Here is a 26,884-nt window from a genome sequence, read left to right as displayed (position 1 = left end):
AACTTTGGCCAGCTTTAGTCCACCATGGTGGGTTATGGTGCCCGGCTGCTTACCCGAAGGTCGTGGCTTTGATCCCGGTCGCGGAGGTCATATTTCGATGCACGTTAAATGTTACAGACTGTGCAATGTCAGCACAGGTAAAAAACAGCAGGTGAAAAAAATTTCCGGAGCACTCCCCTACAGCATCTCTCACGTAATCATACCGTTGTTTTGGGGCGTCAACCCCAAATTTTATTATTATTATTATTATGAGCCAGCTTCTACTTTAACTCTAATGAGGGAGAAGATGGTCACACGCGGAAGTGCATTGCCATCACCTGGCTCGCTCGGCTGTTCGCTCCCTGGGTAAGCTTTGCCTGCTGTTGCTGCTATCTTCCCAGTCGCTGTGTGCCTAAATAAACCAACGTAACAAGTGATGGAGCTGCTGGGTAACGACAACCTGGAACTTGCAGCCAGAAACTCAAGCCAGCCTCTGCAATGCCGAATGAAGTACCAAATCAACCGCAGCAACAACCTGCTGTCCCAATGCCTAAATTGGTCTACCCTGGCCCATCACGTCAACCCGACTCACCAATCTTCAGCGGTACAGAAGAGAAGGATGTTGAAGACTGGCTTACTGAATATGAACAGGTAAGAGCGACCAACCCCTGGGATGACACCACGAAGCTCAACTGTCATTTTATTTGAGCAACGTCACCAGCGTGTGGCATCGAAACCACCTACGCGACTTTCCAACGTGGGCTGCTTTTAAAACGCACGTGACAGAAGTATTCAGGCTCCCCGCTGTTTGCAAGCTTAAAGCCGAGCAATGGTTGCGTGGCCGTGCGCAGCAGAATGGTGAAACATTCACTAGCTACATTGAAGACGTTGTCGACCTGTGTAACCGCGTTGATGTCGCAATGGCCGATGCTAATAAGATCAGGCATATTTTGAAAGGGATTAAAGACGACACCTTTCAGATGCTGCTGGCAAAGACCCCATCCACAGTATCTGAACTTGTCTTTGCCAAATTTTTGATGAGCTGCGCAAACAACGCACAGCCATGCGCCACTCTCATCCACAGGCGACTTCAATGTCGAGATTGATTGTTGCTCCTGACAACTCATTTCTGATGCTACAGATTAAGGATTTCGTCCGTAAAGAGGTCGCTGCCCAGTTTTCCCTGATACCACTTGTTCACGACCGGTCAAATTTTCCGTTGGCGCCTGCTCTCCAAAACATCATCATGAACCAGGTCGCCGAAGAAGTTCCGCCTCCTCTCCATCAGGCTCCGACTGCTGCTCCGACTGCTGCTCCGCTGACGTACGCCGCAGTCAATTCCAGGCCTGTGATGCAAGGTTACAGCGCACGTAGTTCGCCTATTCGACCGTAAGTATCGCCTCCCACCAGCCCAGTCGTACAATACGCACGAGCCGATGACCCCTGGCGCACGGAAGACAACCGTCCTATTTGTTTTCATTGTAGCCTTGTTGGACATGTGGCCCGTTACGGTCGCTTTCGTGCACCACCTATCTCCAACAGTGTAGGTCCACCATGGGTCACATATGCGCCACGTCAGCCCCGCCGCAGTTATTCAAACGACTACAAATCTGATCTTACCTCCCGGACCCCACCCTCCTCTCGCCGCTCACCTTCTCCTCAGCGCCGCTCCCTTTCCCCCATGCACCGACGGTGGAGCCCTGTGCGCCAGGAAAACTAAGTAGTGCAGCTCAGGAGGCGAGAACTGCGGTTCCGGCGAAATGCATAAGGCCTCAAACTTCTCCCTAAAACGTTATTGAAGTCGCTATAAAAAGAACATAGACGCTAGCCCTTGTCAACACCTACGCTGTGCTTTCAGCGATTGATGCCGGCATTTGCCACTATATCAGAAAAGTCACGACGCCTGTTTTTGGACTATCCCTTCATACAGCCAACGGGCAGCACGTTGAGCCGTCCAGTGCCTGCACAGTCCATGTCGTCATCCAGGATGTTCTTTATGTGATCGAATTCACCATGTTGCCATCTTGTTCTCACGACGTCATATTAGGGTGGAATTTTTCCCTACACAATGTGCGATCATCAATTGCGCCCGCGCTGAATTCGAGTTGTTCCCATTTTTGACAGACATCATCGAAGACAAAGACACTTGTCGCAAAATTGCAGTTTGTGACGACACCATTGCACCTGCCCAGTCTACTGTTCTTGTTTCTATTTCTTGTGACTCTGAAGACGACGGCTCAGTGCTTTTCGCACCATCTGCACTTCTAGTTTGTCGCCGATCACTGCCATTGCCATTTGCTGTTCTCGAGTTCCATTCAGGCACCTCTGTGATGTACATCACCAATCCATCCACCGAGGCAATCACTTTGTGCCGCCAGGAAACCCTCGGCAAAGCCAAGCCACTGGCGTCATCTTCGATGTTTGACACCATGAATGACCCCACAATTATGGCCACCCTCAAGAAACTCGTTGGCCCCTACCACGATCTTTCACACCAGCCATAGCCAGCGACCTTACGAAGACACAATGAGACCAACTTCTTCGCTTGCTCGACGATTTCTCTTCCTCTTTGACTGCCAAGCAAACGCACTCGGCCGCACAGCGACTGTTTCGCATACTATCGACACCAAAAGCCATGCACCCATTCGGCAGCGTCTCTACCGAGTATCGGCAAGTGAAAGGCGCCTTACCGATGAACAGGTGAATGACATGCTTAAACACGATGTCATTCAACCTTCCAACAGTCCCTGGGCATCACATGTCATCTTTGTTTGGAAGAAAGATCGCACAATACAATTTCGCGTCGATCACTGCCGGCTTAACCAAATTACCCGAGAGGATGTGTACCCGTTGCCATGAATTGATGACACACTGGACTGCTTGCAAGCAGGTGAGTTCTTTTTGTTTCTTGGATCTCCACTCTGGCTACTGGCAAGTGCCCATGGCTGAAATTGACCACTCGAAAACCGAGTTCGTAACACCAGATGAATTGTACGAATTTACTGTAATGCCATTCGGTCTCTGTAACGCGCCTGCCACCTTTGAATGCATGATAGACTGCATTTTATGCGGCCTGAAGTGGCACACTTGCCTCTGCTATTTAGATGATATTGTTGTCTTTGCGCCAGATTTCCCCACCCATATACAATGATTGCATCAAGTTTTGACATGTGTCCAAAATGCCAGTCTTCAGCTGAACTTGAAAAAGTGCCTATTCGCCGCTAGAAAACTAACTATACTAGCCCATGTCGTCTCCAAAAAAGACATTCTTCCCGATCCTGCTGAACATCACGTCGCATCCGAGTTCCTGAAGCCTACTAACTTGAAAACACTACGCACCTCCCTTGGTCTATGCTCCTATTTTCGGCGCTTCGTTTAAAATTTTACTACTGTCATCACACCTCTCAATGCAAGGCGACAGCGAACTATCTACCTGGTCAGAAGCTTGTGACAATGCGCTTACGACAATTCGACTCCTGCTTACGTCTCCACCAATTTTGCATCACTTCGCTCCGAGCGCACGCATAGAAATTCACACTGATGCTGGTGGTGTTGGCCTTGGTGCTGTGCTTGCACAACGTGACGATGCCAACGACGAATATGTGGTTGCATATGCCAGTCGCGCGCTCACAAAACCTGAGACCAATTACACCGTAACCCAAAAAGAGTGCCTGGCCATCATATGGGCTCTACGGAAGTTTCGCCTCTATCTTTATGGTCGTACTTTTGACGTCGTAACAGATCACCACGCTTTGTGTCGGTTGTCAAACCTCAAGAATCCGTCAGGTTGACTCACTCAGTAGGCCCTCCGACTCCAGGAATACGACATCCGTGTCGTATATCGTTCTGGCCAACAACACTCTGATGCTGACGCCTTGTCACGCTTCCCACTCATTTCAGACACTAACGCATCTAGTCACAATCACAGTATTTTGCCACTTGACATCTTGGACATGGCATCTGAGTAACGAAATGACGCATGAATCACCACACTTCTAAACTTTTTGTCAAGCCCCCTGACCACCCCGGCTCCACTAGCGCTACACCGCCAGGTACATCCGCAATGGTCTTTTATACCGCTGTAACTACCGCAATGATGGCCTCACATGGTTAGTGGTCGTGTCCCGGCATCTTCATCGCGATCTATGCTCCGCTTTCTACAATGGCCCTCAGTGTGGCCACAGCGGCGTGTTCAAGATGTACACACGCCTTTGCCTGTGCTATTATTGAAGCGGCATGTACAGCTTTGTCTGCAAATACGTCCACTCATGCCTCGCCTGCCAACGATGCCAACCAGTCTCACAGCTCTCCACAGCACCCCTCCAGCCGCTTCCCTGCCCAGCCCACCCATATGATCGCATCGGCATTGACCTGTATGGGCCTCTCCCATGCACTGACACTGGCAACCGCTGGATCGTTGTTGCCGTAGATCACTTGACAAGATACGCTGAAACCTCTGCCTTACCTGCTGCAACAGCCAAAGACGTTTCATTGTTTATTCTACGCAGCTTTGTTCTCCACCAAGGCGCCCCTCGTAAACTGCTCAGTGATCAGGGCCGTGTGTTTCTCTCAGGCGTGCTGCAATCACTCCTATCTGAATGCAGAATTATTCACCACACCACTATCGCATATCACCCACAGACAAACAGATTAATGGAACGCTTTAACCGAACTCTGGGTGGCATGTTCTCGATGTACGCTGCGTCAGGCCACTGCGATTGGGATCTTGTTCTTCCATTTGTCAGGTTCGCCTACAACACCGCCTCCCAGGACCACCACCAGATTCACACCATTTTTTTTTGCTACATGGCCGTAAACCCTCTAGCACCATTTATACAATTCTACCATACTATTCAGACGTTGACGACTACCAGCCTGTGTCTGCAGTGGCTCATCACGCTGAGAAATGCCGACAACTGGCCCATTATTTCACCTATGACCAACAGCGTTGCCAAAAACAGTGTCACGACGCCGACATCTTTGCTGACTCTTTCACCATCGACTCTCTCGTGTGGCTTTGGGTCTCGCCAGTTGCCGCTCCCAGCCTTTCGTCTAAGCTTTTTCCGAAGTATCCCGGACCCTACCGCCTGATTGTGCAGACCTCTCGTGTTACGTATGTGGTTGAACCCGTTATGCCATCTTCCGATCTTTGTCGTCGGGGGCATAAACAGTCCACATTAACCGTCTCAAGCCGTATTATGAACCTCTGACCTCTCTCTAGGTCGCCAGGATGGCTACCTCTCAATACCGGGGCTTATTGTGAGGAAGAAGATAGACACATGCGGAAGCACGTTGCTATCGCCTGGCTTGCTCGGCTGTTCGCTCCCTGGCTATGCTTTGCCTGCTGTTGCTGCTATCTTCCCAGTTGCTCCGTACCTAAATAAACCCACGTAACAAGGGTAACAAGTTCGGTTCTTAAGAAGAGGCGACTTGAATAATGCTTGTTTTTCTTTTTCAAGCTTTTATATTCTTCATTTTTATTTTCTTTCAGAAGTTCAGTTTCTCTAATTTAAGGACAACAAAAAGTGAGCATTCTGATTAAGCTCGGGGTAATTTAAAATTGGTCTTGAAAAGCACAAGGTGGCGATTAAAAACTAAGAAGAGTTCATTGTCTAGAGTCCCCTGGAAATTGTCACCAGGCTGCTTGCCATTGCATTTCGAATGAGAAGTTTACTAAAGCCACATGCTCAAAATAATCGTAAATCCCAAGCTCTCATGATGAAATAAATCATCTTAAGAAGCATATATTTTCTGCATGCGTGAGCTTTTACTCATACCTTCGAAATGCGTTTTTCTCAAGGTCCATTTTTTGGCAACTTCTAGAGTTCAGACACCATGATTTTGGTACTTCTGATAAACCAATCGGTATAAAATTGTGTGCACATATTTTTTAGCATGTGAAGGGCGCAAGCAACTTCGTTAAAACTTGATATCGCCTGTATAATTATTACGAACTCAAGCAATGTAGAGCATTGGTAGAGAATCGGACACGTTATTCGAAGGTTGCAGGTTCGGTCCCCGTCCACGGCAAGTTATTTTTCCGTCCACTTTTCTTTATTCACATATACAGTACAATTAACTCATAAAACATCCCCTATACTTTTGTTGCCACGTTATTATTTAACTTAAGTAAACAATTTGTATATGCTGATGAATCTAAGAATTCTCACATTACAATTTCCTTGACCATCAAAACGTTTTATACGCAGTTCCTTGATAGTGCGACGTTCCTTCCTCAAGTTTTCTTATCCCTCCAATACGCTGTATGCAATTCTCAGTACAGTTTGAGAAGATTCAGGGCTGCCGTAGATCATTTTGTTGTGATTACGCCCACGTCATGAGCATTTCAGATTATTCTGGAAGCTACGTCGACGCTAGCGATAACACTAGAGTGTTCGCTGGCGAATGTATAAATGCCGACACACTTCGCCGCTTGTCATTAGATCGATGGCCGATGCTGTGCTTGCCGCTATCAGTGCAAGTGTCTTGGTGAACGCTGACTTTCTTTTAACGTGGCCACAAGTTCGGCCCGAATAAACAGTTTATTATTCTACCTACAGTCTGCTGCCTTCGTCCACGTCACGACTCCTAGACATGTGGTGGAGGTGCTTGCCACCCGTGTACCGAACGCCCCCCTCCAGTCGAGAGCCAAGCCCCAACCATGAAGCACACACCCCCGCAAACCTCGACCTGCGAGCAAGCCGCCGACAACAGCGGCTACCTCCAAAGTACAGGGCTCTACTGGATAATACTCACAAGCTGAAGGCCACTACCACTACAGTGACCACTATGACAGCCCCTGTACCGACGCCCACCGTGGTCGTAATGCAGCAGCCAAAAGAGCCACCGATCTTCCACGGATCCTCATTTGAAGAACCTGAGAACTGGCTGGAAACGTACAAACGAGTGGCCGCCTTGAACCAGTGGGACTCCGAAGAAAAGTTGCGCTGCGTCTACTTCTATCAGAAAGACGCAGCGAGGCCCTGGTATGAAAATCGGGAGTGAGCACTGCAATCCTCTTTTTCACGGCACATTCCTGGAAACTTTCACGATTGTCACTTGCAAAAGAAGAGCCGCTGCTTTGCATGAGACCCAATGCAGCGACCCAACGAAAATGCCACTATCTTCACAGAAAAGAAGACGAAACTGTTTTGGCACGCCGATCCTACCATGGCTGAGGACAAAAAGCTCCGCTTTCTCATGTGGAGCATGAAGCAAGAGTTGTTTGCAGGACTCATTCGCAACCCACCCAAAACGGTTAAAGAATTCCTCCCTAAAGCCTCTACACTAAAGGAGGCCCTTGAGATGCACACAAGGCAGTATGACCATCGCTCTTCGACCACGAACTACGCCGAAGCTCATGCCCTTAGCACGGACAACCTGCGTGAGACCATCCGACAGATCATGCGGGAAGAGCTAAGGAAACTGTGGCCTTCGTCGCAGCCCCAAGTGGATTCGATTGCTGCCACCGTCCGTGAAGAAGTTCGGCATTTGCATGGAATGTCCGAAGCTCCGCATCCTCAGTCGCAAGCAATGAGCTGCGCTGCTGCAGCCCGACGCTACGCTTCCCCTTCCCGCCCATGTCAAGAGGCCGCACTGTTACAGTTTCGTCGTCCACTACCGCCACCGCCGACGTCATACCATCCATCTGCCGGTCAGCGCAACGCTTCGAGGAAAACCGAAGTGTTGCGTGCCCCTACCACCGACCTCTCTGCTATCACTGCGGAGAAGCTGACCATACCTATCGCCGCTGTTGGTACCATCAGATGAGACTGCGTGGCGACTATCTTGCAGCAGCGCAGTGGACACCCCGAGGATCTTTTCGTTCACTGTCACCTGGTCGCTACATGTCGCCTCACCGCCGCCCGTACGCTGGCCCGACCCAAAGCTGGTCTCCTAGCCCTTATTCAGAAAACTAAGGGCAGCAACCACTGGAGGTGCGGTTGATGTATGACGAACTGCCGAAAATCAACCGCCGCCACCGACGTTGCGAAGAAACTTCAAGAACCCACCGTAACATGAACCTTGCCCTGACATCGAAACTTCCGGGCCAGAAGACGACTTCATGATGCAACGTCGAAGCAGCAGTAAAAATCGTGGTAGCCGAAATTCGATGCCGCGATCAAACTGCATCGCGAGGAGACGAACTAGCGACCTCGACATCCTTATCGACTGGCCATAGCGTCACAGCTTTCGTCGACACCGGAGCCAACTATACCGTCATCAGTGAGACAATCGCCGCGAAGTTAAAAAAGTTAGGACAACTTCGGAAGGCCCCAAAATCCATACAGCTGAAGACCACCTACTTACGCCGGCAGGAACTTGCACAGCCAGAGTGAGCATTAACCGTAAGATTTATCCTGCAAGCTTCATCGTACTGCAGCATTGCTCAAGAGATGTCATCTTTGGTATGGACTTCTTAAGCCTCCATGGTGCCGTCATCGACATAACACTATCATAACACTATCATATCAAGTCATATCAAGTTCATAACACTATGAACAGAAAAGGCACTGCTGCCGCACACGTCGTCAGGAAGGCACCCCTGAATGTGCTGGAAGACCAAGTCACCATTCTTCCTCGTTCCAGCGTCAGCATTTCCGTCGGCACTCAAGAATCGACAGACATGCAAGGCGTCGTTGAAGGAGACCAACACCTCTTGATCAATCGCAAAATTTCCGTCGCCAGAGGAATAGCCGAGCTGCGAGAACGAAACGCAAGAGTGATGCTCACGAACTTCAGCAACGAGTACAAACACGTGAGCAAAGGCACGACAGTTACCTACGTTACCTAAGAAATACTGGAAGCCAGCAATGCTTTCGCCCTTAACGATTCCGCCGAATCTACTCCGACGACTCAAACCCTTCAACCAACATTTGGCGTTAATACGAGCCTTCCGACGCATAAACAAGAGCAGCTCTAAAACCTGCTCTTGAAATAACTGCTCTTGAAATACAAGAACTGTTTTTCCTCATCATAGATAATTCGACAGACCCCTGCCACGAAACATTGAATCGTAATAGAAGAAAAATGCCAGGCTACTTCATCAGAGTCCGTACAGAGTTTCGACGTGAGAGAACGCGAGGCCATAAAGAAACAGGTCGACAAAATGCTCCGCGACGACGTTATCCAGCCTTCAAGTCCATGGGTGTCACCGGTGGTGTTAGTGAAGAAAAAGACTGAAACACTACGCTTCCGCGTTGACTATCGCTGGCTCAACAAGACAACAGTAAAAAGAACGTATACCCCCTCCCCTGAATAGACGACACCCTTGATCAACTCCACAGCACCAAATACTTTTCATCAATGGACCTCAAGACAGGCTATTGGCAGATCGATGTAGATGAGAGAGACCGAGAAAAAACTGTGTTTATAACACCAGACGGCCTTTTCTAGTTCAAGGTCATGCCCTTCAGTCTTTGCTCGGCACCTGCGACTTTTCAACGCGTTATGGACATGGTGCTGGCAGGATTGAAGTGACAGACTTGTCTTGTTTGCTTAAACGACATCGTCATGTTGTCCTCAAGCTTCGACGAGCACCTTCGGCGCCTTGAAGCTGTACTTCAAGTAATGAAGACTTTCGGACTCACCCTGAAACCGAAAAAGTGCTGCTGTATCTGTGCATCTCTTTTTGAAGACAAAGTGAGGCTGTATAAGCGCAGAGATGATCGCACCTGAATCATTCTCGAGGCTGCGCAGATGACATGTGAACAAGACTCATGCGTTGGCAATTGTCTCTATCCGAGAAGGAATTAAGGTTCCTTGAAAGTATCGGTGTGCACAGCTGTAGTCGGTGGCAACCTAAGAACACATATAAGCTCCACCCACTAAGCCTCATTGTCCTTCTTTATTTTCCATGCCACCGCACTACAAAGGAACCAGTTCCCAAACAGTGGCCATAATTTTCACGCATACAACCATTACCTTACAATACTTGATTGGTATTGAAATACAGAATCCGAAGCTCAAAAAAAAAAAAACTTGAGAAGGTGCGGACTTCCGCGTCAGCTTTGCAATATATCTATTGTTTATATCGCACCACCCACTGCACTTATCTCAAAGTCCACAAAGAAGCAGTGCAAGATCTCTCGAAGACGGCGTTTCTCTGCGGTACCTACAGTGGTACTAAAACAAACAGTGTCCCAGTTAAAGTGAAGTTATGAAATAAAATATTCTTTCTGCACTTTCAAAAAATGACACTGGGGCCTAAATGCAATTTCAAAAGGTTGTTTGCAATTTTCATGTGTTTTTTGAAACTTTCGCTACCAGGTTTCTTTGCTATCTGCTGTAACTATTACTACTATGACTCAAAATAAAGAATAAATAAGTGATCTGGAATTGACTTCGTGAATTTTGGTTCTTGTGGTGCCGTAAATACCGAATGTGCATCTAGAATTTCGGTGCTTGTCATCGTGTTTCAGGTAAATGCCAATGATTTATTTCACGACTTCTTTCAACAAAATAAAAGCGCGTAGCGCACATTGTGTTTAACAGTGGGAGCCATTGCATACATTCTCGTTAAGTTCATGCCAAGGTGGTGTATACAGCTAAATGACAGTGACTAAAATCTGTAGGTGATTTTTTATATTCTTCGTCTGACCACTTGCACTCGATGATTTGACATGAACACACCAGCCCTTGAATATTAAACATTTTCAAGGCGGGGCCCAGTTTTGCTGTCACAGGGGCCACTACCTTTATTGAATGTGTCGGTGAAAAGGTGTATCTGTGCAGGCAAGGAGGTTTTTTCTCTCCGGCGAATGCGAGTGAATTGCGTGCCGAACTTTGCCTCACAAGACAGTTCTATTTATCCATCTTTTCTTTCATGGGACTCTAATTTAATATAAGCAAGTTACCTCCATGTGTAATACAAGCACGCAATTCAGGCAAAATGAAAAAAAAAAATGTGAAAAAGTAGGACTTCCTAATATGATATCATTAAGGATGATACAATGTTTTAAAAAACGAAATGTTTCTCTTTTTTTTTCACTCAACAATACTTTCAGCGGTGTCTTTTCAGTGACGATCACGATCAATGTAACTGATCCTGATTTATCTCGATCACTGCATCGATACTGATCGATGCAGCGATATTATATAGCTCGCATCATTTCCCGGTTTGAAGAACCTCGCACGGTGTTTTTCATGCAAAGCATTTGTACTTTGAGCATGAGACAAGTGCTTCGGCAATGAACACTTCAATCTGGCATGTAATTATGAGCCGGTGGCGATAGATTCCGTTAAAATGACGCAGCTGCACCAATTGTTACACGTAAAAATAATTACACACGATGACCACAATTCACTTTTTATTGCATACACCGATGCATATTTTTCCCACCTGGTTTGTTTACTCTCGTACTGTGTGACGCTGGCATGCCCTGTCGGTTGCTTTTTTCTCACACCTCGCCCGCACTCACAACACACATATGAGTGCACCACACAGCGCATATCGCAAATGATCACCAAGATTCCTACGTTGCGACACGCGCAGCAACGCTGATGTCACACCTTTTGCAAGCGGTAAATTACAGACGCGTACATTCTACATAACACACACGCTCACATTCAGACTTCACCTTCACCTTACTGCACACGAATGAGCACGACGACAATCGTCGAAAGTGGTCATCCTGGCGACGCAGAGAATAAACGCCGTGTTGCTGCTTCACGCTGCCAAACGGACAAAACGTGATGAAGCTCTGCTGCTTCGGTTCAGTTGAAACGCTGCAAAATCATAAACGCCAGCATCGAACGACGGCCAATGAGGATGATGCCGAGGAAGATTGGACGAAATAGCTTCTTGACAAAGAAATGACTTGATTGATATGTGGGGTTTAACGTCCCAAAACCACTATATGATTATGAGAGACTCCGTAGTGGATGACTCTGGAAATTTAGACCACCTGGGGTTCTTTAACGAGCACGCAAATCTGAGCACACTTCTTGATGAAGAAAACACCACAGAAAACTGTGCAGCGGCACATCGCCTCTCGTTACGAATGGCGCAATGCTGAATTTTCATAGGTTCATCGTGACTCTTACGTCTTACGTCATAGTAATGAGCAACTGCAGTTACACGTACATAATGCAAATGGACAGTGGTACACTTCACTTTTTATTCTTAGCTTGTCACCGACTATAGTCTTTTAGTCTTTCTTTCCTTAGACTTCTTCCATTGTTTTTTTAATTTTTAAAATATTTTTTTTTGCTTTCACACGGTCTTTTTGTATGTTTTCCTGCTCTGAGCAATAAACTCAGTTGGCGCACATGTTCTCGTCCTCTGCTGTCATTCTGAGTTCGCGGTATAGCGATATACATTGTGGACGGTCTTCAGGTGCCACTCTTGTCAAAGACGCCTTGATCAAGTTATCAGTCAGAAAAGTAAAGCTGTCAACCCAGAGCTTCCCCAACTCTTTACCAGTGTAGGTTAAATCAAGCTTTAAGGTATGAGGCCAAATTACAGAAAATATTTAGTGCGATAGCAATTATCTGGACACTCCCAGCTAGATTTCCCCGCCGGCGTTGGCGTCATGTCTGCACCGTATATGTATACGTATCTATATATATATGAAAATGCAAGAAAGAAAAAAAGCCCAGAAAAAAGACTTTGGAGTGCGGAATCGAATGTGGGACTTCCACGTCGTCGATGCGAGGCGTTAACCACAGAGCCACTGAGAGGTACCTCCTTCAATGTTCAAACGGCAAGCTATTCATATCTATCACTTACCTCTGTTGCGGACATCTCGGGGGGAAACTATCGTGTTTTCAGCATTATCAGCTCTCATCTCTCACGCCTACTTTGGCCCGCATAGAGAATAAGAGGGTGTACGCTCGATCACGCGCCCTTATCTTGCAGTCCAGAGAACCGTTTTGGCTAGCCTTTGAGTTTCATCGGAACTATTCTGTTTTATTTATTTATTTATTTTCGATACTACCAGTCTCATACGAGACCAAAGCAGAAGGGCATCAATTCTTAGATACACAATACAGTTTTCAGTTTCATGTTTGTACGGAGGCATATTTGTCAGAACGTCTAAGAGTGGCTGGAGGCAGAAATGCCTGTAGGGGTCTCGAGGCAAAACTCATAAGGTACATTTTGAAAAAATGGCGTCAATTGTATACAAACCCTGAGTAATCGGTACATACTTAAAGATGGCATAGAAGACAGTTCTTGTCTAGAAGACAATACAACACTAGTTGTACACAAACACAAGAGCACTAGGAACAATACACCAGAAAAATACACACTTAGGAAACTTCGAACCAGTTACTGCACCCAGCAAAACAAAATTCGTTTACGTGCAATCACACGCGAACATTTATTCCAAAATATAACCACTAGTAAAAAGACAATACAACACTTGTTGTACACAAACTTAAGAGCACTGGAAACAATACACCAGAAAAATACACACTTTGATAACTTAGAACCAGTTACTGCAACCAGCAAAACAAATTTGTTTACGTGCAATTGAACGTTGTTATTTTACTGGGTGCATAAAGGTAACTGCACTCAATGCACAGCCTTCATTTGCAAAAAGGGCGCACTTTTCAGACACAGCGAAGTAAGAACAGAGACCCTTATTCACGTTAATTTGCACCTGTGAGTACGTTTTGTGCGTCCTTTGTGCGTGAAAAATGTGGGGAAGATTTTGATCTGCTTGCCATCCTGCGCATGACCTTCCAATTTGTTCCTATCGCCTTCATTGCTTCGCCTTTGCGGCAAAGCTGTGAATTTTTTAAAGAAGTTATAATTACTAGAGACTACTTGTCTGCAATATAAATCACACCTTTTAAGGCACATTTGAGAATTATAAAGCAACTGATATTTTGTGTTAATTTTTCATTTTTAAGGTATGCCTTGCGTGAACCCTTCTAACTCAAGTTGCGCTCGTTAAAGATTTTTCACTGCATATAAAGTGTTTTGGCCTGTGCAATGAGCAAAAAAAAAAAAAAGAGATCTGATGAATAGATCTCTTTTCATCAGATCTGATGATCTGATAAATAGATCTGATGAACACCTTCATGTAACAGGCAGCAATTATAAATCTTGTGGCATAATTTTGCTCAATTAGGTTCATTGCATGCCTTTTATTGTGATAAGAAAGTATGCAAAGTATTATTGAAAATAGTTAATTAGCAAAAGAGCTAAGACTGTTTGCATAGGAAAAATGTCACAAATATATGTTATGAAAAAATCGACGAAAAAAAATAATCAAAACAGGTGCAGCGCTTACACAAGGCAATTGGGAGGGCTAAAGCTCTCAATATTTGTCGCAGTTTTATCGTAGACTATACTATTGTGTGCCAATTAGCGGCAACTCAAATTTTTTTCAGGCTCATTTTGCAGCAACAGTGACATGACGAGGTGCTTTGACGCTACAGTGCTGATCATTTGTGAGGCACACTTTTCCAGTGTAGTGGTCAAGCTTGATCCTAATTTGCTTAAAAACATCAAATGTGGTTTTGTTGCCATTATTTAAATCATGCACATCATCATCCAAAGTAAATGTGGTAGTTTACATGCTCGCATAAGTGCCCTTGAACGTGAAAAGCACATCTATATTACATTACACGTTCACCTGGTGAGAAGGTTATGAATTTTCTGACTAAAAATGATGTGTTGACAGCATCGTTAGAGTATTGTTATATGTTCGCTCTTAATATAGGTGCCAAATCACCAACAAAGTACTACATATCAAGCTAATCTTATGAATGACACACAATTAGCACTTTCAGTATCGGTTTCATATGTGGTGAGTGGTCAAACATTTTTGCTTGTACCTTTGGGAAGAAACTACACAGACAGAAACTTTATTTAGCAATATGAGGGGCAATAAATTGGGGATTTAACACAACCAAATACTGGAAAACGACATATTGAGAAAAAGTTTGCTTTTTCCACTAGGCCTTATACCCTAAAGAAGATGCTGTACCGGTACTTTTACCACTCCTCGAAAAGTTCTCATACTTTCAATGTCGCCAGCAAACACAAAACTGGAAGAGAAGGTTGAGTTCCGAGTCATTGAGCCAGTTGAGGAGCAAACACAGTGCTGTTCTGTAATGGCCATTGTTCAACGGCCTAATGGAGATGTGCACAAATGCGTGTACCCGACCAGGCTAAACAAGTTTGTTGAGGTTCACCCTCTGCCTGTGAGTAAACATGTGCTGGCGCAACCTGCTGAACCTCAACATTTTCCAAAGATGATGCCAATTCAGGATTTTTGCAGTTCGAGCTGCCGGAGGAGTCTTGAAGCATGACCACATTTATACTGCCATTTGCCAGGTACTTAAGAGATTACTTTTTTGAAATCAGTTCTGGACCATAGTTCTTACATAGGAAGATGCCACAGTTTCTGAACAATCTAGAAGGCGTTGTGTGTAACACGAAGGACATGCTGATGTATGGCATGATGCAAGCAAAGTGCAATACCCATCTCAAAACGGTTCTGCAAAGATTACAGAAACATGGTGTCATATTGAACCACCAGAAATGCAAATTCAATGTACAAAGGGTAAAGTTGTTGGGCATATTGTTGATAACAAAAAAAATCTATGCTGACCCATCAAAAGTACAAGGTATAATGAAATGAGACCCTTTTCAAACACTCAGGAACTGAAAAGATTTATGCAAACTGCTTGATTAAGTTTTTCCCCCGCATGCAGAAATGACCTGCCCTATGAACGCTCTTCTAAATGCGAAAACCTAGTGGGCATTCACCTCAGCCCAACAGAGGAGCTTCTAATCATTACAGAAAAAGCTCGCCGTGCGAGGTTGCTCACTTTTCAGGCGTTTTGTCACTGGCCGAAGGGAAGTGAGAAAAACAAGAATAAAATTGGCAGATCCCACGTACAGCGGAAATCGATGATATGTGAAGCACGAATGAGGAAAGTTAATGTCACTTTAAAATCAGCACAACCTTATGAGGCAGACGGACGAAGTACACAGTAAACTGAAGTACAAATGTTATGCGCACTTACGTAAAAAGATAAAATAGAAGCTTGTTGTTCTAGTCCTGCAATGACGGTACCACAAACATTTCCAATATCAGCACCAGCAGTGGTAGGCACGTAAATTATGCCATACATGACTTCTATGCCATAATTATGATGTTTGCACCTGGCATTTGTGTTCGTTGTCCATTCATGTTATGCAATGGCCACAAGCAGGCTATGAGCATAACATGCAATCATGTTTTACATGACATGCATGTCATGGTTATCACGTATGAAGGTATCATTTACCTTCAGCTATTCACCTAACGGAATACTAAATTTGGTATATGTGAAACTAGCGAAACAACCGCAAGGGCGCTATGATCGTGTCATGTAGTCATCTTTTACAAGACACGCACATTATGATGAAGATGATGATTGGACGTGTCATTTACCTTCATCCTTCATTCACGTCACGCAATACCCAATTTAGTATACATAAAGCTAGAGAAACGACTGTACATGAACACATCATGAGCTTGGTATGTAGTGGCATGACATGACGATAGTTAGAGCGCGTGACCGGAACAATGACAAAGAGACAGGAAGTACACGAGCACTCGTGTCCTTCCTGTCTCTTTGTCGTCATTCTGTTCTCACGCTATAACTATTGTCTTGTTATGTAGTCATGCTCTTATATGACATGCATGTCATGATTATCATGTTTCCACCAATCATTTACCTTCATTAACCATTCACGTCATGTAATACCAAATTTGGTATATGTGAGCTAACGAAACGGCCGCGAGCGCACTATGAGCATAGCATGTAGTCATGTTTTACATTACACGCATGTCATGATTATATCTGGACGTGTCATTTACCTTCGTCGTCTGTTCATGTCACGCAATACCTAATTTTGAACTTCTCTGACACCGTCCTTGGCATCTATGACCGCCGACTATTAACCAACAACGCCTTTGAACACAAAAAGCCATAAAATCAAGAAAGAAGAGATGACATTTTATCGCCTAATACTTCACAGCTACGCTCAGCCCGCCGACATCACGAAGTGCCGCCAAATGTTTTCCTTCTTTCGGTAACGGCGGCGATTAGTGAAAATAACTTCCACGCGTTTGCAGCAGAGCCTTATTGAATAAACATCAGAAAACAGCGATGGTGAGATGGCCAGTGGCGATGAGCGGGCCATTTTGACTCGTCGCAAGCAACCTTAGCACAGTCACCTGCAGATACCTGCTCGGCGGAGTGACAGCGGTACAAGTGCATCATGCCGCCCTTTGCAATATAGTGATGCTTGCATACATAAAAGGAGTTCCTGCTTGGGTACCGGCTGCTGCGTACTTCTTGTCGGCCGGTGCTTCAGCGCCATGCCCTGTTTTCTCCGTGCGGCAAGTCCGCCACAGGATAAAACATTTCGGTGATGAGGATCTGCAATCCAGGAGCATCGGGCAATAAAGTGGGCATCCAGCCTTCTTCCTCATGCTGTCGACTCAGCACCCGTGAAAGCTCTCTCATTGGTACTGTATTTCCTGCATCCATTTCTACTCTTCTACACTTTGCGTGCCAGTCCAATCACGAGGGCTAACGACATGCGCGTCTCTTCTGAACTGTCTTCTCAACTGTCTCTTCGGCAATCATAAATACGGATATCCCGGCGCCTAGGGCGTCGAGGGACTCAACACCTACTTGCTTGCCGCCAAAGATGATCAACAGCCAGGAGCCAACCGGCCAACTAAGGAGACGACACTGAGTGTTTACGACACAGCTCTTGGGCTGCTTAATGAACTATTTGATCCGCAACCGGACGCGGCGTGGTGTCTGCGTGCCTACTTCAAAGCGCTGCATTAGGGACCAAACCAGTCGCCGGTCAAATTTATTCAGGAAGTACGCCAATAGCCAAGCTTTGTGAATTAAGCGCAGCGGGCAATATCCTCGCTTTCGACCAGATTGTCTCTGGCATCGCGTCACCGCACATTGGAAGAATTTTTTTCAAGATGGGCAAGGACTTCTACAGAAGGTGCTCGACATAGCGAGAGAGAAGGAGCAGGTTGGCCGCGCGATGCTCTGGAGCGCAAGTCGACACCATGTCGTCACGTTTAATTCAAGATGGCAGCTCAGCTCTTTGAGCGATTCAATATGCCAGGCCAAATGGCGTCCGTCCTCCTTAAGCTTCAGTGAAATATGGCGCCGGCGGGACTTCTTCTGCCTGCACCTCCTCACCCTCCGCTGTTGCGGACACCTCCTCTCCAGCTTCGCCGCCAGCTCACGCGGGTGCCTGTTACCGCTGCACCTCGGCATTGGGCCAACTTCGCTGCTTGCCCTGCCAGGTACCAGACATGTTCACGGTGTGGACGTCGTGGACACATCGCGCAGGTCTGCTGCACTACTATGGAGTCGACCGATCATCAAGGCACATTGACGGTGATCAGTACAGTTACTGTCCTGCAAGTGGACGAAACGGCCACCACTATTGGACTTCTCCTTCTTCCCATACGGATCAATGGATTCACTTTAAACATGTTCGTCAACACTGGAGCAGCTGTGTCATTACTCAACATTCAAGATTATAAAAGAAACTTTTCGCATATCAAGTAGCTACCTTTGCACCTTCTTCTACAGAATTATTCAGAGCAAGCCATAAATATTCATGGCTGTTTCAAAACAGCAGTTTCATACAACAGCAACTGCGCCACGATTCCTTTCTATATCATGGAAAAGAGGCACCTCGCTGCTGGGATTTGATGCCATCCGAGCTCTGAAAATATTTATCAGAGGTGAGACCTTGACTTGTTCTCTCGTCAACTCCTCGGCGGTTTCGGGGAATGCGCCACCAGAGTATCACCACCTGTTTTCATTGGACATCCGCACCGTCCGGAATTTCATTCACCTTGTCAAGCGTCGACCTCGTGTGCAGCCGTGGCGGCCAAACGTCGTCGTCTCTCCGTCTTGCTGAGGCAACAAGTTGCAGACGAGCTGCAACGACTAGAGTACATTGGCATCACTGAGAGGAAGGATGCTTCGGACTGGGTGTCTCCCTTGTTAATCGTTCGCAAGAAGGACAATTCCATCCGACTGTGCGTCGATCTCCTTGAGCCGAACAAGTTTATTGTGGTGAACAGGTTACCTCTACCTCACATCGAGGAACTCTTACAACAGTTATAAGATGGCGGCTCAGCTCGCCGAATTATTCGAGATGCCAGGCCAAATGGTCGCCGTCCTCCCGAAGCTTTGCCGCAAGATGGCGCCGGCAGGACTTCTCCTGCGTGCACCGTCTCCCCCTCCGCTGCTGCTGACACCTCCTCTCCAGCTTCGCCGCCGGCTCGCATGGGTGCCTGTTACTGCTGTGGCTCGATGTGGCATTGGGCTGATTCCGCCGCTTGCTTTGCCAGGAGCCAGATGTGTTTGCAGTGCGGATGTCGTGGACACTTCACGCGGGTCTGCCGCACTACTACGGAGTCGACTGGTCATCAAGGCACATCGACAGTGACCAATACAGCTACTGTCCTGCAAGTTAGTGTCCAAGCTGGCCATGCTCCTGAGGCGCCTGCTGCTGCCTTGTGTCATGCAGTTGAGCATATCCTGACTGCACATGCTTCGAATGAGAGTGCTGTTGTGAGGATGGCTGTTCCGGACGGGCCTGCCGCTGCTGACCATACTTTTCCTGCATTAGTTGTCCATCCTTCGCTTGTGCCTGCTCTCGTTCTGCATGCTGCTTCTCCTGACACGGCTGTACTTCTTCAGACTGGGGATAATCTCCGAGATACTGTTTCTGTTTGCCGTCCACCAGAGGTGCATCCACCAAGCGTTCCCGCCATGATTCCAGAGTCAGTTCCTATTCTACGTGCTGCCAAAGTTCCTCCGCTGGTCCGGTCTACGCCTCCCGTGCCCGTTCCTGCTCTCGGCACGGTTCTACATTGGTGGCGCCAAGCCATGCATCATCGGAGGGTCGTTACCTGCCTGTTCCGGCCCCGACTATGCCGAAGGTACCCTGGATGCAGAGCCATGGGCCTATTGTGTTGGTCCACCGGACTGCTGTGGGCAGCAACATACCAGCTACCTCCTGTGGAAATTGCACTGGTACAGGCATCAGCGCCGTACACACAAACAGGAGAGCAACTATGTGGACATTCTCTCTCGGGGGAGGGGATGATGGGCTGTATGTTGTGCGCTGTGCCTTGCTTTCATGTAGCTTGCTTGCTTTTATAGTGTGCCGTACATTCGTATCCTTTGTACTGCTACTTGCAGTGTGTGCTACGTGCTACGTTGTGCTATTGCTACGTTGAGCTACTTTGTGCTACGTGCAGTGTGTGGCATTGATTGCGTGGAGGACCCCACTTCATCTTCATTTCAGAGGGGGATGATGTGGTGTCGTGGTTTCAGTTCCAGTTTCAGAACTGGTTGGCTGGCCCCTAGGGGACGTTGTACATGTGAATATATAGTGATGCTTGTGTATATAAAAAGTGTTTCTGCTTGGCTACCGGCTGCTGCTTACTTCTTGGCGGCTGATGCTTCAGCGCCGTGCCTGTGTTCTCTGGCGCTGTGTTTAGCGCCGTGCCCTGTCTTAATACTGGCCATGCTGTGGCTTTTCGCTACGCAGTCGTTGTTGTCGACGTCTTCAGAAAGTGTCGGCGCCGGGAAGGGGGGGAGGAAGAGCCGGGACAGATGTACGGATGATGATAGGTTGATGAGTTATGCGAGACTCTGGGACAAAGCGCTTCACGGCGCATCTCCTTCCTATCTGACAAGGGCACATTTCCGTTCGCAACTTCTCTTGCCAGGAGAATGCTGAAGCCAAAGTAAAAATGGTTTGCAAGCTGCGTGCGAAATTGACTCGCTGCAAGGCAAACGTGTGCAGACGTGCATCTGACAAGGGCACATTTCCGCGCGCAACTTCTCTTGCCAGGAGAATGCTGAAGCCAAAGTAAAAATGCTTTGCAAGCTGCGTGCGAAATTGACTCGCTGCAAGGCAAACATGTGCAGACGTGCATCACTGATTACTTCAGTTAATAACGGATGTCCTGCAATTTGTGAATAAATGTAAGTCTTCTGAAACTTCCCCCTCGTGTGTCAGCTCAATGCTCATGCACCACTGTACGGAGAGCCCTCCGTTTATTTAGCTTTCACTAATTTGAACTTCTTTTAATTCGAACAAACTTTCGGGCCCCTTTGAGTTCGAATTATCAAGATTCGACTGTATTACCAATATTGCCATTAGCCTACCATGCCTGTCAGCTCCTACCAGAAGCATTGCCAGAAGAGACAACTGTTAGCAATACATGTTACCATTAGCCCACCATGCCTCTCTGCTCCTACTAGAAGCATTGCCTGAATAAGAACTATTACCAACATTACCCTTAGCCCAAGATGCCTGTCAGCTCCTACCAGAACCATTGCCTGAAGAGACAACTGTAAGCGATATATATTGCCGTTAACCCAACATGCCTCTCTGCTCCTATTAGAAGCATTGCCTGAATAGAAACTAATACCAACGTTGCCGTTAGCCCAGTATGCCTCTCAGCTCCTGCCAAAAACATTGCCTGAAGAGGAACTATTAACAAAGTTGCCATTAGCCCACCATGCCTCTCAGCTCCTACCAGAAGCATTGCCCAAGAAGGAACTATTACCAATGTCGCCGTTATGCTACCATGCTTGTCAGCTCCTACCAAAAGCATTGCCTGAAGAGGAACTAGTACAAGCATGGCTGTCAACCCAAGCAGCACACAACGTCGGGCCAATATCGGTATTAAGGTGGCCTTGTGTGGCCCAAAGTAGGGTCGGCGTTGCTGGCGTGGCACCAGTATCGGGAGAGCTATCGACTTTCGCCGGAATAATTGGGCTGGCTTAGCTGCCCTTCAGCGGATGTTGGGTTTTCACTGGCAACATTGGGCCGAGTTTGCCACAGCATTAACACCTCCTTTATTTCATTCAATGCCAGTGTAAACACGCGCTCTTGAACGGGAGCCGTCGGTCCACCTTAATTGAGAGAGGGGTCGTAATGCAACACCATCAGAGGAATACAGCTGCTTGCATGACCCACGCTTCCGAGCGCTTTTCGACGGAAATGTCATACATATGTGTTCCTCCCCAATATCACACGTCTGCCAGATTTGTTTCTTTGCGCTCCTTCTTTGTGGTTGGAAGCAATGCCACTGCCACCTCACAGTACTGGTTATGAAGCGACGTCACTGCGACGCGCCCAATTGATTGCCCGCTTAGAGTCACGAACGGTGACATGCTATCTGAAAACACCGTATCATTACGGAGGCAGCGTGACTGCCAACATTGTGATAACGAGGAATGAAAGACACCCCCCAACGTATCTGTACACAACTGAACAAAAAATTACTTTATATTATTCTTGTTCTAAGATGCTGCATGAAGGGCTCTCTTTCCCATGACCGCAAAGCAGAGGCGAAGCTAGGTGATGGACGAGAGGAGTAATGGGTTAGGGGGGAGTTGGTGAACAGGAGGATCGGGTGCATCTGGCTGGCATTGATAAAATAGATGAGCCAATGGCCCTACTTTCGCTAATATTGCCTTTGCCGATGGGTTTCACCGGCAACAATGGGCCGGGTTTGCCGCTGTCTCGCAGTCCCGACATTGACCTAGCAGGTGGCTTTCCCTGGCAACACGGGGCCAAGTTTGCTGCTGTTCCGCCATACTTTCGCTGATATCGGTTTAGCTGACGAGTTTTGCTGGTAACATTAGACCAAACTTACTGTTACTCTGCTGTGTGCTGGGATGGTCGTGTGTAAGAATCCTCAGCTGACGGCTTTCACAACTAGTATTATTCCTTTTTTATGTGTTGTTACCGCTCTTGAAGCAATGTTGGCTAAATCAATGGTTGGATTTTATCGGCGATGCTTCTTGTCTTCTTTCACTCAGTTATATTGCCCTCTTGCGCACTCCAGAAGTTTTCTCCAGTGACACAGGTATGGATTTTATAAATAAAACATTGCAAGCTTTTTGACGTGAATTTATTAGGATTCGATTGAGGCGAGAATTACCAATATTCTTTTCATTGATCTACGTGTGTACCAATCAGACATCGAGTATCTTATGTAAACGTTTTGTTGCCAGAACATAACGTGCGCGCCTCTTATAGTAGTAGTTTTGCTACACGTTATGGCGGTTTTGCGGTTATGGTGCTTGACTGCTGACCCACAGATAAAGGTATCGAATTACGGCCACAGCAACCGCAATTACAATGGAGGAGAAGATGATACCTGTGCACTTAGATTTAGGTGTACATTGGACAACATCAGTATTAGGAAGTTTGGGTGGTTTTGGGAAGGTAAACCCACAAGAGCTCATGAACAAAACTACTCATCATAATTATTATGAGTAGATTTGTTCATGAGCTTTTTTTTACACTAATGTCGTGACCACAATGTTGGTCGCGACATCTTTTACGATTTGGGTATCGGGATAATTTTGCTGAATTTTCAGTCATCTGGAAGTGCGCGCTGTGACAGTGACTTCTGAAAAATAATGCATAAAAACTTCGAGCACCATTCAGCATACCTCACAAGGAACGAGTTAGGTATGCTATCAATACCAGGCGTCTTTTTGGGATTTATGTTAAAAAGCAGAGATAAGATTCCTTCACTTATTGGTGGGATATCATGAAATGTTTTTGAACATGGCCTTCTCTTATCGTCATCAGTAAACACTGAACAAAATAACGTGTTAAATGATTCTGCGATAGTTTTTTTGTTAGTTACAATAGCCCCATTTACACATATATTATGAAAACGCTTCTTTTGTGGGGCAAAATGCTGCCGGAACTTCGCTGGGGATGACAGCAAGAAGTTTTCTAAAGTGACGTTATAGTACTGATCTTTTGCTTTCTTGATACTGTCTTTTAATTCTTTGCGAATGTTGGCGAGTTTATGCATGGTCGACGGAGTGGGGTTCTAACGATGTTGTTTTCTTATCATCTTTGCCTTTTGCCCAAAACGAACAACTGGCATAGTAATCCATGGGCTAACATTTTTTATTATTTTCACTTTTTCTGGCACAAAATCATGAACGCACTGCAACACAAGGTTTTTGAAGAAACACCAAAAGTTGTTAACAGTACAAGTACTAAATTCAGAAAGTAAAGTGAATCGAGAAAAATGTAAGTCTAATGTGTCCAGTCTTTCTACATCTTTTGCACGCGGGAAGACAGACACCAAGCGTTCTTCCCTTTTGCCTTTTTGAACGTCATTAAGATTAACGCTCATGTAAACCAATTTGTGATCGGATATTCCATCAAGCACATTGGTGTCGCTACACGACGCAGCATGCTGTACGCGGGTTGGTTGCTTAACTAGTTGAGTTAAATCATAAAAAAGAACTATATCGGCTAAACGTTTCACTGCATCTGAAGACGGTACAGGAAAATCAGTATCCCATATAACTGAAGGAATGTAAAAATCACCGCCAACTATTATATTACTGGGTCACCGTGGACCATGCAAAAAAATTCATTAAGCTTATCAAAGAATGCTTCGTCTGTGCCTGGGGGCGGCAAAAAGCGCCGACTATGAAGTTAAGATTGCCTGTGTCTACTTTCACGATTACGCACTCAAGATCTGGTATATCGGCTAATCTTTCAACTTGTAAGGTTCCCTTAAATATGATTGCAACTCCGCCGCCTCGACTACTCCTATCTTTGCGATAGATGCGGCAACCTTGGGGCATGATCTCGTCGTCAGTAATGTCAGTGTGAAGCCAGGTTTCAGGAATTGTCAAAAGATGAGGGTGATATATTAACCCAACACTGTATAAATCGTCGCGTAGAATAATACTACGGGCGTTAATATTTAGGCATCGGAAAAGTCCCCCGTTCTTGTCGTTTCATTTGTTACGAGTTCCTCTGGTAAGCGGTCTGCTCACAGAGACCATTCCATGCTGAACTTCATCTAATGTTAGCAATCGATTGTCAATCTTAATTTTGCCATGTACAAGTTTCACCTTTGTGCCCGATTTCCTAATATCTGAAGTGCTGTTCCAAAGAAACTTCCTGACGAGCCGAGTGCTTGCAGAGAAATCCTCCGAGGCTGAGATTCCCTTCTCTTTTAATTTGAAGCAACCTTTGCGAACGTTAACTTTTTCCCTGTGGTCGAAAAACTTCACGCACGATCACTGGACGGTTTTTACCATGCTGCCTTCGCCCTAGCCTATGAATTAGCTCGACTGAGTTTACGTTCACGTCTAAAGCATGCCTGAACACATCGTAAACTACGCTATCCATGAGGTCGTCAGAGGCATCATCATTCTTTTCCAGTATGCCGAACACAACAAGGTTGTTACACCTGCTTCTGTTCTCTAAATCAACGAGCTCACGTTCTAAGTCTTGAACCGTATTTTCCAGGCTGTTTTTTGCTGAATCCTTTAATTATCTGAGAAGTTTCCTCCACAGTTTTTAATTTCAGCTCGATATCACCAAGCCTTTTTTGGATGTTGTTTTGACCTTCAATCAACTGTGACAACAATTCCGCAGTGGAGGGTCCTGGATTGGATTCAACGTCCTCGTCTAGCAACAGTAGGGACAAAAACACTTGCTTAACATTACAATACAAAGTATACAAGCTACGTGAGTACATCAGCTGGAAGAGATAACGATCGCTAGTTTTAACAGATGATACTTCGTTATTAACCTGCACAAAGAAAAGAAGCGGCTTGAACATGATGCTACAAGATGACCAGCCGAGCTGCCCACTGAAGGAATCCGGGGATGGGGGGAGTCTTTTATTCACTTGAATTTATGTTGATGACGCTGCAAGCAGCGTTGTCAACCTTCGTCGATGATGGCTGACACTTGCGCGAAAGTAGCATCACGTTCTTCAATAACAAAGTTGGTCGCATCTTGATGTGCGCTGGCCATTGCTGTTGCACTGCACAGGAATATCTGCTCACACAAAAGAAGCGGCTTGAACATGGTGCTACAAGATGACCAGCAGACGTGCCCATTGGTAATAGGAACTAATACCAATGTCACCGTTAGCCCACCATGCCAGTCTGCTTCTACCAGAAACATTGCCTGAAGAGGAACTATTAACAATGTCACCCTTAGCCCACCATGCCTCCCAGCTCCTACCAGAAGCATTGCTGAAGAAAAACCATTACCAACGTCATTGTTAGCCCACCTTGCCGGTCAGCTCCTACCAGAAGCATTACTTGAAGATGAACTATTACCAATGTCGCTGTTAGCCCACTATGCCGTTCAGCTCCTCCCAGACACATTGCCAGAAGAGGAAGTATTAATAATATTGCCGTCAGCCCACCAAGCTTGTCAGCTCTTACCATAAGCATTGCCTGAAGTGGAACTATTACCAACGTTACTGTTAGGCCACTATGCCTTTCAACATGATTGATTTGTGCGCTTCGTCCCAAAACCACCATAGGATTATGAGAGACACCTTAGTGGAGGGCTCCGTAAATCTCGACCACCTGGGGCTCATTAACGTGCACCCGAATCTGAGCACACGGGCCTACAACATTTCTGCCTCCATCGGAAACGCAGCCGCCGCAGCCGGGATTTAATCCCGTGACCTGCGGGTCAGCAGCTGAGTACCTTAGCCACTAGACCACCATGGCAGGGCGTGCCCCTTAGCTTCTACCAGAAGCATTGCTGAAAGGGAACTATTACCAGCATTGTCGTTAGGCCACCTTGCCAGTCAGCTCCTACTGGAAGCAATGCCTGAAGATGAACTATTACCAACATCGCAGTTAGGCCACCATGCCTGTCAGCTTCTACCAAAAGCATTGCCTGAAGAGAAACTATGAACAGCGTCGTTGTTAGCCCACTTTGCCGATCAGCTCCTACCAGAAGCATTGCCTGAAGAGGAACTATTACCAACATCACTGTTAGACCACCATGCCTATTTCCTCCTACTAGAAGCATTGCCTGAATAGGAGCTATTACCAATGTTGCTGTTAGCAAACCATGCGTCCC

At 46.4% G+C, this 26,884-nt stretch overlaps 1 protein-coding gene across 1 annotated transcript in view; it reads right to left on the bottom strand.

Moving 5' to 3' along the window:
* Positions 1–26,884, bottom strand: part of Cadps (calcium-dependent secretion activator 1) — a 721,673-nt gene that overhangs the window by 176,584 nt on the left and 518,205 nt on the right. The gene's annotated exons all lie outside the window — the stretch shown is intronic.

This window comes from Rhipicephalus microplus, unplaced genomic scaffold (genome assembly GCF_043290135.1).
Source record: "Rhipicephalus microplus isolate Deutch F79 unplaced genomic scaffold, USDA_Rmic scaffold_13, whole genome shotgun sequence".
Taxonomy (NCBI): Eukaryota; Metazoa; Arthropoda; class Arachnida; order Ixodida; family Ixodidae; genus Rhipicephalus; species Rhipicephalus microplus.
Note: the sequence above shows the minus strand (reverse complement) of the source record. Positions and strands in the feature narration are given on the sequence as shown.